This window comes from Diuraphis noxia, unplaced genomic scaffold, assembly GCF_037042655.1.
Source record: "Diuraphis noxia isolate RWA-SAM2 unplaced genomic scaffold, SU_Dnox_SAM2 contig0001, whole genome shotgun sequence".
Lineage (NCBI taxonomy): Eukaryota > Metazoa > Arthropoda > Insecta > Hemiptera > Aphididae > Diuraphis > Diuraphis noxia.
The window spans coordinates 93,220,322-93,237,337 of NW_028301711.1; the positions used below are offsets into that span (position 1 = coordinate 93,220,322).

At 27.7% G+C, this 17,016-nt stretch overlaps 1 protein-coding gene across 1 annotated transcript in view; it reads right to left on the minus strand.

The window, feature by feature from the left end:
* The window catches only part of LOC149062485 (uncharacterized), a 66,338-nt gene that overhangs the window by 36,635 nt on the left and 12,687 nt on the right, over positions 1-17,016 (minus strand). The window contains exon 3 of the mRNA XM_089217113.1: positions 9,038-9,160. The gene's annotated coding sequence lies outside the window, so the exon portion shown is untranslated. The remainder of the gene's footprint in view (positions 1-9,037; positions 9,161-17,016) is intronic.

Here is a 17,016-nt window from a genome sequence, read left to right on the forward strand (position 1 = left end):
TTTTTCCGAAGAAAATCGCTAATGCGACGTGACTTTGGACGTATTATAATATAAATAAGTCGCGTGTCTACCTCCAATATCCACCCATCTTCGACTTTTTAAGTGCCAATGGCTGGTACACACTTCTTTTCAATCGAAATTAAGTACCTTTAATCGTTTTTTTTCAATCTAACATCAAAATAATTACAAATTTATGATATTTAAAAAAAAATCGAATGGAAATGGTGTTCAAAAATTAATTGCTTTCGACGATTTGAAGTCGCATAGGTCGGCTACTTCAAAAGATAAACAAAATCCAATTTAAAGAGACAAAAAAAAAAACATCAAAAAAGCTGGTAAATACGTCAAAACGTTAAATAGATTACGTCATCTATAAAATTTCTGTTACTGAACAATAATTATTGTACACTCAGAATTTTGAAATCAAACACTTTGAATTAGGCATAGTTTACACCTACGTCCTACATGGTTGGTGTATATTATTATCATGGCGTATTTACCTATAGGTTATGATATTATTATGTGTAAACAGATCAGTGAAATCATTTGGTGTAAAACGTATTGCAAATTTTTACAGAATGGAAATAAAAAAAATATCGTAAATGTACGCGCGAGGCTAACCGCAGTAGTTAATCTGTTTCGAAACACGCGTATAATCATAAATGGCGATCGCAAATAATAATATTATTATATTAAACGCGTATCATGATAGTACCTACCTAACTTATAACATGATATTGCGGCTCGCGTTATAACAACGTGCAGCAGAAGAAAATATGACTATTATGTGATGATGATGATGTTATGAGTATCCATATCATCGTAATCAAACGCGGTGAGAAAAATCACGCTCGACTTATCCGTGTTTGAATTTTTCGCCAGACCTTTAATGATATTACATTGTAAAGAAATCCGTTCACCAGTGTGTTATTTATTTTTCATTTGTTACAATTTATATAATATAATGGAAACAATTTTTTTAGCCGATGAAACTGATGTACATAAATGTAATGATATTGCGGTGGATTAAGCAAGGCGAATATTAATTAAAGAATCCGTCAACAATAATTGTAATCAGTTGATTTTTATGAAAAACAGTTTATTATATTATTTTATATAATTATATATAATAATATACAGGGTGATTTTTTTATCATGAACCACTCATTATTTCAAAAAGTATCAATGTTTTTTAATATTTTTTATCCTTATAGTTTTTTAAGTTTTTTACTTTAATGAATCACAACCTAGAGTTTTTATTTCATATTCCAAAGCAGAATATTTTTATAAGTATTTTGATACGTAAAAATCTTGGGGGGTAACCCCGTAACACTTCACTCCGCCAATCTAAACTTTAAATACTTATAAAGTTATAACTCATAAACTACTCATTCAAAATTCGATTTTTACGTGTCAAAATACTTAGAAAAATATTCTGCTTTGGAATATGAAATTGAAACTCTAGGTTGTCATTCAAAAAAGTAAAAACTTAAAAAAATTATAAGAAAAAAAATATTAAAAAACATTATTTTTTTATTTTTTTAACAGCATGAAACTTTGTAAAAAAATATTTTCAAAAACATTGATACTTTTTGAAATAATGAGTGGTTCATGATAAAAAAATCACCCTGTATAGGTTGCCCATCGTCAAAATAATCTTAGTTGGCGAACGGTATTCGGCTCAGTTATATTCTGTATTAAATTTAAACATAGATACTCGCATAACCAGGACCCGGAACTTTATGCATTAAAAAACAATGAAATATGTGCATGAATTATACATAAGTACTTAGAAAATCATGAATTAGCAGTATAACGTGCAATTATTCTTATAAAATATGCCTTTAAATAAGGACGAACTTCAAAAAATGCATAATTGTAAAAAAAATAATATATAAAAAAAAAAACTATGAACCTACCTATTATTTTATTATGTTGTATTATATATAATTATATATAAAAAAAAAAGAAATTAGATAAATAAAAGTATGTACATTAAGACTAATTATTATTAAAATTGTTGTAAGATTAAAAATATAAATTACCATAGGAAAACATGAATAAGTTCTTAAAAAAAATTACTTTTATACTTGAAATTTTTAATATTTTTTTTATTCATTAACAAAATATGCGTTGAGATGTATAAATTCATAAACATTTTGAAATTCATTTAAATTTGATAAAATATGCAACACACATTTTTGGATGTAAGTTGTATGTATTTTGAAACGAACTTGTGTCAAATCAAGTTTTTTTTAATAATATGTAGCTTCCGAAGAAATATTAAAATGAATTTAAGTTCCAAGTTTTGACTTAAAATTTTTTAAGATAAGTTATCTCAATATCATAAGCTTTATGTTGTTTATCCGAAAAGTTTTGCCAAAATAAACCGATTTTACTATACGTATACCAAAGAGTCAAAAAATATAGATAGCTTATAGTTACACCTTCAGAATATTATATAGGTAGGTAATATATACATCGCTTGCTTCAGAATTGTGTGAGTTTACGTTATTATAAAATGTTACCAAGTAGTCCATTATAACTTTTAAAATACTGAACACGTATTTTAGGAAATATTAACTGTACTTATCATGATGTGTTCTCTGCGTTACAAAAATATTATATCTAATATTATATAAATATATACGATTTTCCAAATATTTGAAAACTATGAAAAAAAGCTATTTAAACGATGAATTTAAACTAAAACATATATTTATACATCAATCGATATTAAAAGTATTAAACCTGCTTTGGTATCAGAAAAACCAAAAATGTAAACATAAACGCATAGGTAGGTACTTATAAATTAGAATTTTTGATAAAAATGATAATATAGTAAAGTTGTATTATAATATTATTATTAATTGTTATCAGAAGAATGTGAAAATAATACATTTTAGAACTCTGGTTTGTTGATGGAAATTGATATAACATTAAACATGTTGTATTCGAATTATCTGCTATATACTGTATTATAATCTTTGTTGATGTAACTTTTCTCACACTGAAAACAAAGAACAAATCACGGAATTGATAATAATATTATACTTATGTCCAAGGAGAAGTTCATATAACCATATAATCTACCTATATGAGTAATAATAGTAATCGTAAATAATTTAACGGTAGGTCACACGTCGTTACATTTTACTTGTCCATTACAACTATTATACTGTTACCATAGCTCGTGTGCTAGTTAAATCTATTCTTGGATATTCTTGTAGTCTTTATAGCCAAAAATGCTATTTTTTTTTTTTATCGTCGACGAAAGCTGCTGCAACAGACTTTATGAAATTGGTTTTGTGTCATACCCAATCCCTGTATCATTGTCTAGAGAAATTTCGCACAGTATACACTGACCACGATGTTAATGTTTTTGTTTAATTAACCGAGAAAATGCGTCAATAACATAAACAACTGGTGCGATTTAATTTAAAAGTAAATTTTACGGTTTCGACATATTGCCATCGTATAATATTGTCACATATTTAACTATCTAGCAATGACCTACAACCCGACTTCACCCGGGAAAACTAAACAAGCTGTGCTTTATCGACGTGTATCGGTTTTAGTGTACCTACCTCTGGTCACTGGCAAATCGAAATCGGTGTACCTTTGGGAGTGTGGAGTGGAAATTCTACCAAGATGGTCAATTCATCCGTGATGGATTGGAAATATTACTCACAGTATATTTTTCAGCGAAGTTTGAACTATGCATTTTAAACTTTTCCGATAACTTTGAAAACAATGTTTAAAATTTTATTCAATGTTGGTTTGAGTCTATATAAACTACAAACCTACAGAAGTCACAAAACATTAATTTAACATTATTTTCTTAATTTTATTTCAGAAAAACCTCATTTAGGGTTGACTAGTCTATACCAAATTTTAACGAGTAAAAACTCTTCGATATAATTATCAGTTTGTGTACACATACTACCAAAATTCATTTAAAAATAATTACATTTTTAAAACATATTTAAAAATATTTACTGCAAAATTGCATATTATGAAAATATTCTCAAAAACTGAAGGTTTCGTCATTAACATCATACCAAGAAAGAGTGTGTAAATAATATATACCTACCTATATGAATCGGAACTTCAGACATTTTGGTTGAATTTCAAAATTTACGAAATAAATATTCGTAATTAAATTGGTTCAGCAATTCAGCATGAAAACAATTTCATGATTGTTTATTAGCTTATTGTCAGGAAGAAAACACACTCACGTCAGAAAATCAGAAATTGTAAGTTGACATGAAAAAAAACTTATCAAGAAAATAAAACAATGTAATTTAAAAATATGATTTTTGCCAAACTCAGTGCTCTGCAGTAGTGCACAAAAATTATTAATCTGAACACCGAAACTTAAATTTTCAGAACGAGAATTATTTAAAAAAAAAGTGTTTGAATTATATCACGTTAGGTTTGTTAGGTTTTTTAATCTATTTAAAATTTTATTTTGACGACTTAATAACAGTAAACATGACCGCATTATGACGGGTATTATTAATTATTAAATATTGTTCTCAGCATTGTTGTGTGTGTTTATTATTATAATTGTTATGCTGTCGTTTTAAGCTTATAAATTGTTCTGTTTGCAAAACTATTATACGCCTCTACAATGACATGTAATAAGAATAACAGTATAAGTGAATTGAGCGTTGGTGGCAAAAATAAATTCTTGCTTAAATCGTGAAAAAATTAACAATACAGTTATAAACTTTCAATTGTTAAATTATTCATACGCAATTATTACATTGTAACTATTTCTAATTAATATAGTATCTGCTCTAAATATTTAAAAAAATAAATAAAAAAGGTACCTAAAGAAAATTATAACAAGCCTTATCGAGTGATCGTTTTATTCACATCGAAGCATGGCAGGTAAGGCATACATATTATTTTATGGTTTTGCTAAGTTGGTCAAAAGTTGTAAGATTATATCCTCGAAATTTTCACAGGTTATAACCAGCTGGAAGTTCACTCTATGCATCACAGAAAAAATCTAAAATTATCTACTTAAAAAACGACCTAGGTGCTTCGTCTGCCCAATAAAACTGTTGTGAGATACCCATCTATTACTCGTACATTATTTTATACATAACTTTTTTCAGTAGGTATTTTAAAACAATACTCGATATTTCCCTATACATTATACTTATACATTATATGAGATAATATAAAAATCATAAATATGTTTATTTACTTTTAATAAATCACCATGAAAACCTTACGAAAAATTGGTCAAATATACAAAAAAAATTTTGTACACAACCCAAAAACATATTTTTATCCAGACGTAAAGGATAATTTCATAAAAATATATCTTATTTTATAAATTGGATATTTGAAATCCTTCAAAATGCTTATATTTTATTGGAACTATTTATTATTACTATTATTATTATTAGCTTATAGCGGATCATATATCTTTTTCTTTAAGTATACATCTCTGCAATAAAAACTCGGCCCATAAATGTTATAATACATTATTCTAAGTGTGTTTTATGACGATAGCTTTGCTCATATACATATTAAAATATCGAATTCAAATCGATATATCTTTTCCGTCTATATTATAAACATGTATAAGTAGATACCTAATTCAAATTTCTGAAGACACGTGTTCGTGTTCAACAAACTCATTAATACACAGTTTAATGAAACCACATGTTGCACGATTTTCGTATTATTAATTAATTGGGTACATAAATGAATGAATAAAATGAATTCAATTTTCAAGACTTCGTGATGTGTTTAATATTCCTCGTTTGGCAATAACATATCTACGAAGATTGCATTACCTCATACATCATAAATGTCATCTATACGTCGACTGTTTTGAACTTCAAATCCATAATACAGGTTTAAGAGGACGCTACACCCGCATGTGTTGTCTCCGTCTTACAAGTGCGTAACATTGCAAAAACTGTTTCGCGCGGGAAAGAACCAGGAAGGCTACAGTTATAACTAAGAAACGAAATTTTCACCACATAATAAGGAGAACATTTACTGTGCAACGTTGTTTTCAATTTTTCGATATCACAAATAGAAAAAAAAAGTTCTTATTGTTTCAAAATTCATTATTATTGCGTTTTTCAAAATCGAATAACTTTTTTTTCAGTTCTAATATCAAACAAATAAAAACAACGTTGCACAGTAAAAATTCCCTTTTATCTGTGGTGAGAATTTCGTTTCTTAGTTATGACTGTAGCCTTCTCGGTTCTTTCCCGCGCTAAACAGTTTTTGCAATGTTACGTACTTGTAAGACGGAGACAACACATGCGGGCGTAGCGTCCTCTTAACATTTAATAATAATAATCATGTTCTATAATATTACATTCAACTACCGATTACTGACACGAAAACGTTTTACAATCAGTGTTTGGCATGTTGCGTTTAAAAACGAATTATTTTCTATTCCTTTATGGTAATGATTTTTTAGTTGAAAAAAATAATTATGATAAATTAAATAATAGATACTTACGCAAATTCTCTAACCTTATATTTAATTTCTGGTTTTTGAGTAAACTACTTGGTAAAACAACATGTTTTAATTTTTAAGCTTCTTATAGCTGTTATAGATTTATCTTACTACAATGATAATTACAACAATTGAAAAAAATAGATATTAACTAGGATGTTTAAATGCATCAAGTATCGGAACTTAATTTTTAAATTTGACCTGATAATATAATATCTTGATCTATGATTATCCAAAAACATATTATAATTATTTTTATTTTTATCCTGCGATAAAAGAATTTTATCCCGTTTCTTTTTTTTTTGTATACAAATTAATTTATTTGACGTGCTGTGCAAATATTCTCTTAAAAGGAACTCATTCCTGCCAAAAAATGGCACCTAACTTATTAAGATGAACGCAGGCCAAACTAAAATGCAACGGACACACGTGCCACAATTAGTCTATATTTTATACTACATATATATTATTATATAAAAAAAAATTGTGAAAGTCTAATTTTCTGATGATGAAAAAAATGTTGATAGTGCAAAAGTGCAATGCATCGTCATTCATCACACGTAATTCGATGTTTGTCGTTTACGAAATATATATATATATAATATATATCATTAATATTATTGTGGTAGTTAGACATACGTCTTATTTTCTGAACTGAATAAATAAGTGTTTATCACAGATTTTTTTCTTAGTATCATCTAGTAGTGAATCGTCCAGCTAGATCCTCAGATAACAAACCACATTTCAAAATTATTGACTATTGAGTGCTACTCTGAATATCGAGTGACACTGAAGCTTTTAAACATTGATTTTATACCTAATCCATTTTAAAACATATAAATATATATACAAGTACATTGCACACCAGAATTGTGATAGATATGTTGTAGAGTGCGATTTCATTGTACGTACTGAGGAATTTTATCGTATATTGCAGTGTTATTATTATTATATTTCAGTGTCGTGTTATCGTTTTAGATTCTGAGTGGAACAATGAATATATTGATTTTACAATGTGTGTGTGTCTATTTGATTTAGTGTATCTATGGTTCAACACATTATATAGTAGAAAAATGCTTTAATATTCAAAATTGGGGGAGGTTTTTGTTAGAAAATTGGATCTAGTTATAACTTTTGAGAAATCGAAAATTCCAAATATTTATCAAAATTATCTCAAAAAAATAAATAGTCGAAATTACTTTAAAATACAGCCAAATGTTTAAATTAGCATTTTCTTCACATGATACGCATTTCTCAACATTTTTTGAAACTTTTTGAGCTATATTTGTAGAGACTTGAAATTTTGATTTTTTTTCTATAGATGTTGATAAACTTTTTTTAGTAAAAAAACCTTGAAAATCAAACATGTTCGAAACCTATAGGTTTCTTATAAATTTTAATTTTTGGAATGATAAAAAAATTATTTAGTCTAAACACAAAATTATTTCTTATGTGCGTCTTAAGTTTAAATATTGCAATGACATCATGGTCTTGAATCTTTTAACGTATATATTTATTATTATATATTTTATGCACACAATGAAAGTTTCAAATACAATGTTATCGGCAATAATTAATTAAAACTGCCGTATTCCTATTATTTTAAAATAAAATAACAATATTATCAAAAAATACATTTAGTTTACTTTGGCTAAAAAAGATTATCCACTCAGAATCGTTTTTTATGTAAATTGATACTATGATGCATATCGCATGTATAACATTGATCTCAAATTAAACACACCAATTACAGTGGCCTACTCAATTACAAAAAGTACTAGCTGAGATATCATGATGTGGCACGGAATTACTTCATAATATAGAATAATATCATTCAATATCGTCACATCGATACGCTCAAATGCACTCTCTGCATACGACATAACAGTGAATAATGTGCGAATTAGTTGCAACGTACCGAGGAATGCCGCCGTTTATTACATTATAGGAATACTGTATTTCAGTCTCGTGTCACCGTTTTTAGTTTTTTTTTTTGCATATTTTTAATTTATATTTTTTTTTTTTTTGCCTAAGTACAAAGTCGTTTTCACGTCGAATCAAATCCTGTTACACGAGACTGTTTTTTAGCTGCGTCGGAATCGCCTTCGAGTCCATTCGACCGGGACTAATCACCGTGTAACCACCAATAATGTGATATTATTATAACATTGTATACGACATACGTATTAAGTCAAACATAATATATTATTATTATTGTGTAATGTCTATACGAACGTTATGATAATATGTAAAATATAGTTGTTACGATCGATGGAAATTATTGCAATACACAAAATTTACTACATAACGAGGAAAAAATCAATGCCACCTTATATATTATTGTATTCGGATGTAAAAAATAAGTGATGTTGTAATATGATGGGATGTGATACAAAAACGGAAAGCGAACATTTAGCAAAATAATATAAACAATATATTATATATTTTATAAATTATCGGTGAATAATCATATCGATTGAATACAAAATATAGATTAAGAGTTGGAAGTACACAAAATTAACCGTAATCAACTGTACTCACCAATTGTCGGAAACGCAGCGGCCCAGCAGCAGAGAAAAGCTGATAATGAATTAGCTGAGTAGCTGACCAACTTCACGACAATATATAATAATATTGCAAGGACCAAATGTACAATAAATTCACCTGCAGACAAAAAAAAACATAGGTTTAAAAAAAAATCGTGACAATTGTTTTGGTCAAGGTGTAAATATATATATAATATATGTAAATAATAAAAATGTGTATTGTATAAACATAAAGCCAATGAGTTACACACATTCGTGACCATCATTATACAGCGGAAACTCTAACATTCGAATGAATAAGAATTACTATAGTTATTATGATTTTATTATACCGGAAAGTCGGCGTACATTGCGGAAGAGTGTAGGTACACACACGACTATGACGCATAATTAATTTGACGCTACTTCGTCTGTATAGAAAATTTATTATATAAAAAAATGCCGAAATACGAAACATTTTGTTTTTTCGCCAATAATTTCGATATTGCAGTGTTCTCGAAGGTCACATCGTTTTCTCTCACAAAGTACAACGTACAATATTTAAAGTGCCAACATAATCGATAGGTATGTGAACTAAACATTTGTTCTACATAAAAAAATATAAATAAAGAAACAGGCATTCTCTACCATAATACGACAAAACGAAAAAATATTTATTTATTTCAACTGTGTCACAGTGATAATACTGATAAGTTCGAATCGTGTTTAATATTTAAAAAAAAAATGAAATTTCTATACTAACATAATATTACGTTAAATATTTTACAATACTATTGGCTTATAAATAAATAATTATATATATATATATTATGTTGACAGACCATATATAATAAATATTATTTTATTATTAAATGATGATTACACTTCAAATACACGCATGAATGGCAAAGTTCACAATACCCAGTACGATCTGGACTTAAGGTGCCTACATATAATGTATAAATTATTTATTATATATGATCTGTCAACATGTATGTCGATTCGTTTCTAGCGAACGTTGGTCGTGCGCGCCCGTTTCAGTGAATTTTAAAATAACATTCGTGAAATCATAATAATATTATCATATTGTTTGACGCATGTCTTCTCCCTTACCAGTCGATAATTATGAAATGTTTAGTAGACACTTCACCCACAGTTACGAAAAATACCATAATATAATAATTAATAAATTATTATTATTTATTGTAATAATAACTTTAAACGTGTATAGGTATGATATAATATTATTATTATGTGTACAGTGTACAGTGTACACCATGTAAAATGTTGTGGCACTGGTTCCAAGTAGGTACAGGTTTTTTGTTTATATACAATACAATTTGCACATAATTAATAATTCGTGTTAACTTTTTACAAAATTGCAATAAATCCAAAGTAGACATGCGTTTGTCGAACGATAATCACTCGAACCGGTAGAGTATACTTTTGCAAGAACGCATCTATATAATTTTTTTGTCACAGCAATAAATTGCTTGTGATTTTGTTTTCATAAAACGTTAACCCATGTGATGTTTTAAACTAAAAATCTGAAACTGAACAGAGTCTTAAATGAAATCGCCGATAAAAAAAATGTGTTCAAAAAGAGTCAGAATGTTAGAGGTACCTAAGTTATATGACGTACAGACGATAAAGAGTTATTCGACAACCATGCCCCTCAGCTCTTTTCTTTCTAATAATGTGGTTTTTCAAAACAGATTTTCGAACCTTTTAAACATAAGTAGGTGCCGTCTTAAAAACCATGTTTTAAAGATTTTTTAGATGTTTTGTTCTTAAGGAGTGTCCTGAGAAGATACAAACTATTCTGGCTATATTTTAAAAGGAAACTCTTCTTTTTCTACTATCGATAAAAATGATCTATTTAATGGTTAATCTGAACAGTTTGACGCATCAAATTCAAATAACTTTTAAGCTAATTAATTTTATGTGTTTAGGATAATAGGCCCTTTTATAAAACGGGACTTGAAGATAATGAGTGGCCTATGGTGGTTTGAACGTTTTAGGGATTTTATTCATATTAATCAATCACTTTTTAATATAGTTCATCGACATTTTCAAAAATATTGTTCACTCAATTTATTGTGAAAAGTGCACTTTTGGTGGTCCACATTTAAAAAACAGATGGTTGCATCATATAAGTCACTTTAAATCACGTTATATGGATCAAATTCGAAAAATTGATTTCATTTATCAAACCTCAAAGTTATTTTACCTATATTCTAGATGATTTTCCCACTGTCCTCGTATACCTTCATAAGTACTATTGGCCAGTATCGGTAAGTAGATACGTATATAACGATTTAATGCAAAATCTAATATTATTATCGCTCTCCGTCATAATGAAGTGCACTACAGAAGTAATGCATGAAAATGAAAATTCGTCTAGTAACATGAAATTAAATTGCATTTTAAGGAATGAAACGCGTATTGCATTAAAAATCGTATAAAAAAAGTGCCGCAAAAGAAACTGAGCGTGACCAGCTGTGTACCACTAATTACAATTTGTATTATACACGCTTCGATTTAACATTACGAAATCGTTTCTGCACTAATACCGATAAAATACAAGTACAATATGTATATCATATAAGTATATTAAATTGATTTCACCCAAATCGGTGTAGGTCAGAATCAATGCTCATTGCTCAGACTTTAGATAGCACTGAAAAGAACTACAATAATTCATGGAATATGCGCTTTAATATTCCTTAAGAATACATATAAAATAGCAATAAAAAAGTCTTAATATAAAAATGACTCATGTGTCATGTTTAGGAATATTATTGATAAATTTAAATTTTTATCGTTACAAAAAATTAATAAATGAATAATTGATGTAGAAAGCAATACGAGTACTAACCCGAAGAACTTAATAAATGCTTAAATTAATTTGTGGTCTGTGAATTATTTTTGACTAGGTGCAAAACTTCCTGTATATATAAATCATATACAAAAAATGTCTGCGATTTAATAAAAAACATAAGATAAATATGAATTTAAACACAAATCAGAAAATGAAGACCAAAACTGGAAAAATGGCAATCAAATATAAGATGAGTAAAATGTGTAATAAAATATATATTATGCAATAACAGTGTATATATACGTATGTTCAGAATCCTTGATACATAGAACAAATATATAAATTGCTCTGGTACTTTTCCTCGTATTTTATAGTAAAAAGTAATAATGCTATAGACTCATAGTCCTGCAGGTCATATTATTACGATAAAACTACATTCTCAAAGGACGAAACTTTTTGCTTGAAAAGTTTCATGATATGACATAATTATACATAAAATATTAATATGTTTTCAAAAGGTCAGTCAGCAAACAATATTTGTTAGTTTTTCTATATACTATCATGGTTCTCGTTTGAAAATGTTTATTCCTGATGGACTACGTTTTCGAAAACTAATTATGTATAAGTTAAAAGTTTATTATAATGACTATGACTGTCAGCCCGCCCTCTTCCACTCAGAATATTCATGATATTTGATTCCCTTAAACATAAAACTACATTTTAATAATATTATGATGATATTTGTATATAAGTGGAAATCACGGTGGCTTGGTGTAATAAGTCTGCGCAATTGTTTCCCAAATCATATTAAAAATTATAATTAAAATAATTTTTATACTTTTTTTTCATGAATATCATACATGAACAAACATTATTTTCTTTGTAAACGTAATCATATTATTTACTATTATATATTATTATTATTATATTATATTATTTATTTTTTAATAAAAAAATATTCCTTAAATGCTTGCGTCAAGCGGCAACCGTTGTTTTTGTCTTAGAAATTTATTCCGAAAAAGAATATAAAACTATGTTGAATAACCATAATCGATTACCATTATAAAATAAGAATAGGTATACAATATTCATTCATTTAAGCATATTATATTATAAGATGCATCAATTAAAATTTTTAAAAAAAAAGTATTTTTTTAAACAACTATATTCTTCACTGTAATGAAAATTTAACAAAGTTATTGTGTATCATTGTTTTTTCAAGTTCATTGAGAATATCCGGTTACAGTATTATGTATTATAGGTAATATTGGTGATTTAAAATATTAGCCGCATCGAATAATAATTGCCATGATCGTTTTCAGTCTAATAAACTAAATCATTATATATATTGACTCGGAACAAACAAAACGTGATCTACAAAATGTACATTGTACAGTTATAACAATTAGTGTTTCTATTTGATTAACATTTAGCGGAACGATAAAATCCATATAGATTTGTAATTTTGTAAATAATTTCAGTGAATGCGATAACGTCGTATAAAATAATAATAAAAAAATACCCAAAACGTAATTTTATTACCATTGTGTAAAATTAGACAAAACTGACAAATAATCACAAACCATTTTAACATGAATATTATGATGATATCATATAACATAATTTAGTCCCCTTCAATATAATAATATAAAAACGTTAATTTAATGTAAGTATTTAGTTTTGTAGATATTATTTTTTCTCAGATGGATATTTTTACTGATTACAATAATTATCTATTGTTTTAGTTATCCGTCTTAGTGATGGATAGTTTTCGAATATAATATTATGATCGATCGTGCTGTTTAACATGATATCATAAAAGCCAGACAGGACCATAAAGATTCGTCTGATCGCTTCGACACTAGATGCGTCATAATATTCGGTCATTCAGTGTCTTATTATTATAATTATATCGAATTTTATCGCAATAATAAATCATGGCATTCGAAAAAAAAACGACTGAAAAACTATCTGGCAAGAATTTTATACTATGACTTTTTAAAATCGGATGTGCTTATAAAAATAATTTGAAATTTTCAAATGTACTCAATATTTTTATAAATAATATATGATTTGAACAACCTTGAAAATAAAATCTCAAGTACTAGGGGTATAACTAAAACCACAGAGTGCATTATAAATAAAAATTAAAAGAATTAAGCTAGATGATTTTTGTATGTTTTAAAATTATAAAAAAAATCTTTGACCAACAAAATAATTATATTGTATCAAAATTGTAGAAATTATTGCACTTACCAATATAAATCATTTATTATACACCACACCACTATATTATTAGGATGTATGGAGAAAAGTTTCGTTTTATGATTTAACTGGAAATATAAATTATTTTATCTTAATAAAGAATAGATCTTTAAATAGAATAAGATATTATACGATATTGAGTTGCATTTTTCAAAAAAAAATTATGTTATATACCTAGTGCCTATACTTATATTATATAGGTCATAATGGAAATACGAGAAGAATTTATTGTATTTTCATCCAATCATGATCATAGTTTCTGTAGTTGACACCCTCTTAAAATATTAAATAATAATATCATCATAATTATTTAATTTCTAACTGATACCGAAGAAAACATTCGAATCGTTCTTTTGACTTGTGTAGTGACACATTCGGTCCCCACATTGTACGATAAGCATAGGTATTATTGCGTTTTGAATAAAATGTATGATAATATTATAGAGAAATTAAAATTTGAGTTTAATAATAATAATATATATAATATATTACAAATAATGCTGTGTCGTGCATAAATAACATAACACACCGTTGTATGCAGAGAAAAAAATGTTTTTTAAAAGTTCACGGTATCACAAATTAATACTAAATGAATATCAACATTTTTTATAATGTATTACAATATCATATTGCATATTTATGTGTTCTAAATTAAGTTTAAAATATATTATATTATGATAGAACATCGATCATTTAGCACTTCCTACGTCTTACACCCCCTTCACCATGTGCTTTTAATCGTACAAACCTATAAATGTCTTGTGTGACTTAATGCCGTTTTTCTTTTCCTCTATTAACACCTGTAGTAAAACTGTCACGAAAAACCCATTATTGACAATTCCATATTTATAGATTTCATCGTTGAAATATGACTCGATGTAATATCATGTGTGTCCTATTTCGTGTAAAAATGCACAGCCAATCGAATAAAAAATCGAACGCGTTGTTCAAGTATCGAGTCCTTGTCGACACGGTTTTTGATTAAATTTCAGCTGACGTTTTATTCAATTATTTACTATCATTACTATTATTAGTATTACCTATTATTTCTAGTGCGTCGTCATAATATTATTGTACCTAATACCTACGCGGGCAGGTACACTTCGTCGTCGATGATTGACATTCGTATAATATATAAAAAACGTATATTATTACGAAAGTATATGTATAGCGCTGCGAATTGTTTTATACATCGACACGTGGACGTTTATTTCCACGACGATACATCTACACCGACAACAGTGCTGCCGCCAATAATGATAGCCATGCACGTACCAAAGAAATTATTATTTTTCAAACGTCTTTCGCTTGAAGACGATGAGTTCCGTCGATCTGCATCACGTAGATATTTCAGTGAACTCATTTTAAACCATTTGTAGAATTTAAACATAGGATTTAGAGAATCCGCCTACCGACCATCACATCGAACTGTCATTATACATTGCACGCGATACAGAAATAGAAAATTGATGGAGTTACTCTGCGACTTTTAAGCCCATCTGCAGGTGGAATATTAAAATATTGAGTTTCGAAAACGGATGATAATAATTTTTTTTTGAATCTCAGGGTCACCGCAGTGAGAGGGAAATGGCCTTTCGTAGATTTAATAATGGCCCACCTTGGAGCCTAATGAAATGAGTATCTCTGTATCACAAAACGGTAACAATGCTCACTCAAAAGTTAAAATGGATATGGCTCTCCTCCCCTGATTGAGTGATTGGGCAAACGTTTGTCTACGATACTGCTGAAATGCGATTTGTACATGTGTATGTATGATGTACATTTCACATTAAATTTCTAGCTTAAAATTACCTGTCATTTAAGACTGTAAGTATAAAAACATAAAAATGCCGATTTCGACAAAAAAGAACATATAGGTTAGGTTATTTTTACTCTTTGCCCACGATAATGTGATTCGGCACTGGCGTTCAAATGTATTTCAGTATTTCTAAATAATATTATGATCGTTAACAACATCGTCTACATAATCGTTAACAGTTAACGACATTGTGCTAAAGTCACTGTCAAGACTCAGTAACGTTCTTTAGCATGGGTTTTTTTTTATTATTATTATTAGTTTCTAGTGTAACTATATGATAGTTCAAAAATTATCAAAAGTTTAACATGTTTAAAACACTAAAAGAACTGAATGCAATGTTGTAATATTGGATTGTTAACATTTTGTATAACATCATTGGGCAAAAAATGTATAAACCGTTAATTATATTATATGATTAATAATTAATTTATGTTCAGGTGATTATTTAATACCGTTAGAAATTAATCATTTTTTAAATAATATTTTAATCATTTTATTCATCGCAATTTGTGACGTTATTCTAGTTTTTGAATGCTTTACAAATTTCATTTATATTCAAAAAATTAATATGCAGGTTTACATTGGTCTTGTTTTTTATTTTGTTACAAAAAATTAATTAATGGAATTTAAATATCGCTTTATCTCAACAATAACTATTCACAAGTTGCAATATCATTAATTCAAATAGCATTACTCAATACATGTTGTTTAATATTCACAGGAAACACATTGATGTTTAATTCGACAAAGGGAACACAAATATGTATTATATTACTCTATATTTATTTATATATTCGTTTGATGAAGGTACACCTACGTGAGCAATATGGTACAAAATGTTTACAATACATCATAGAAGCGAGAATAATTATTTATAAATGATAAAAAAATAAATAATTTGTTAGTATAATGCAATATGCTTAACATTGCTAAACGAATTAAAAAATAAGAAAATCTAAACAGTTTAATTCTGAAAAAGTTATTCATTGAACAACTAGCCAGTTTAATTTTGAGATGGGGAGGGGTGGTCACCTCTGGTATCAAATGTGTGACTTTGAAACCAATACGCGCTATTCAAACTACTTAAAGT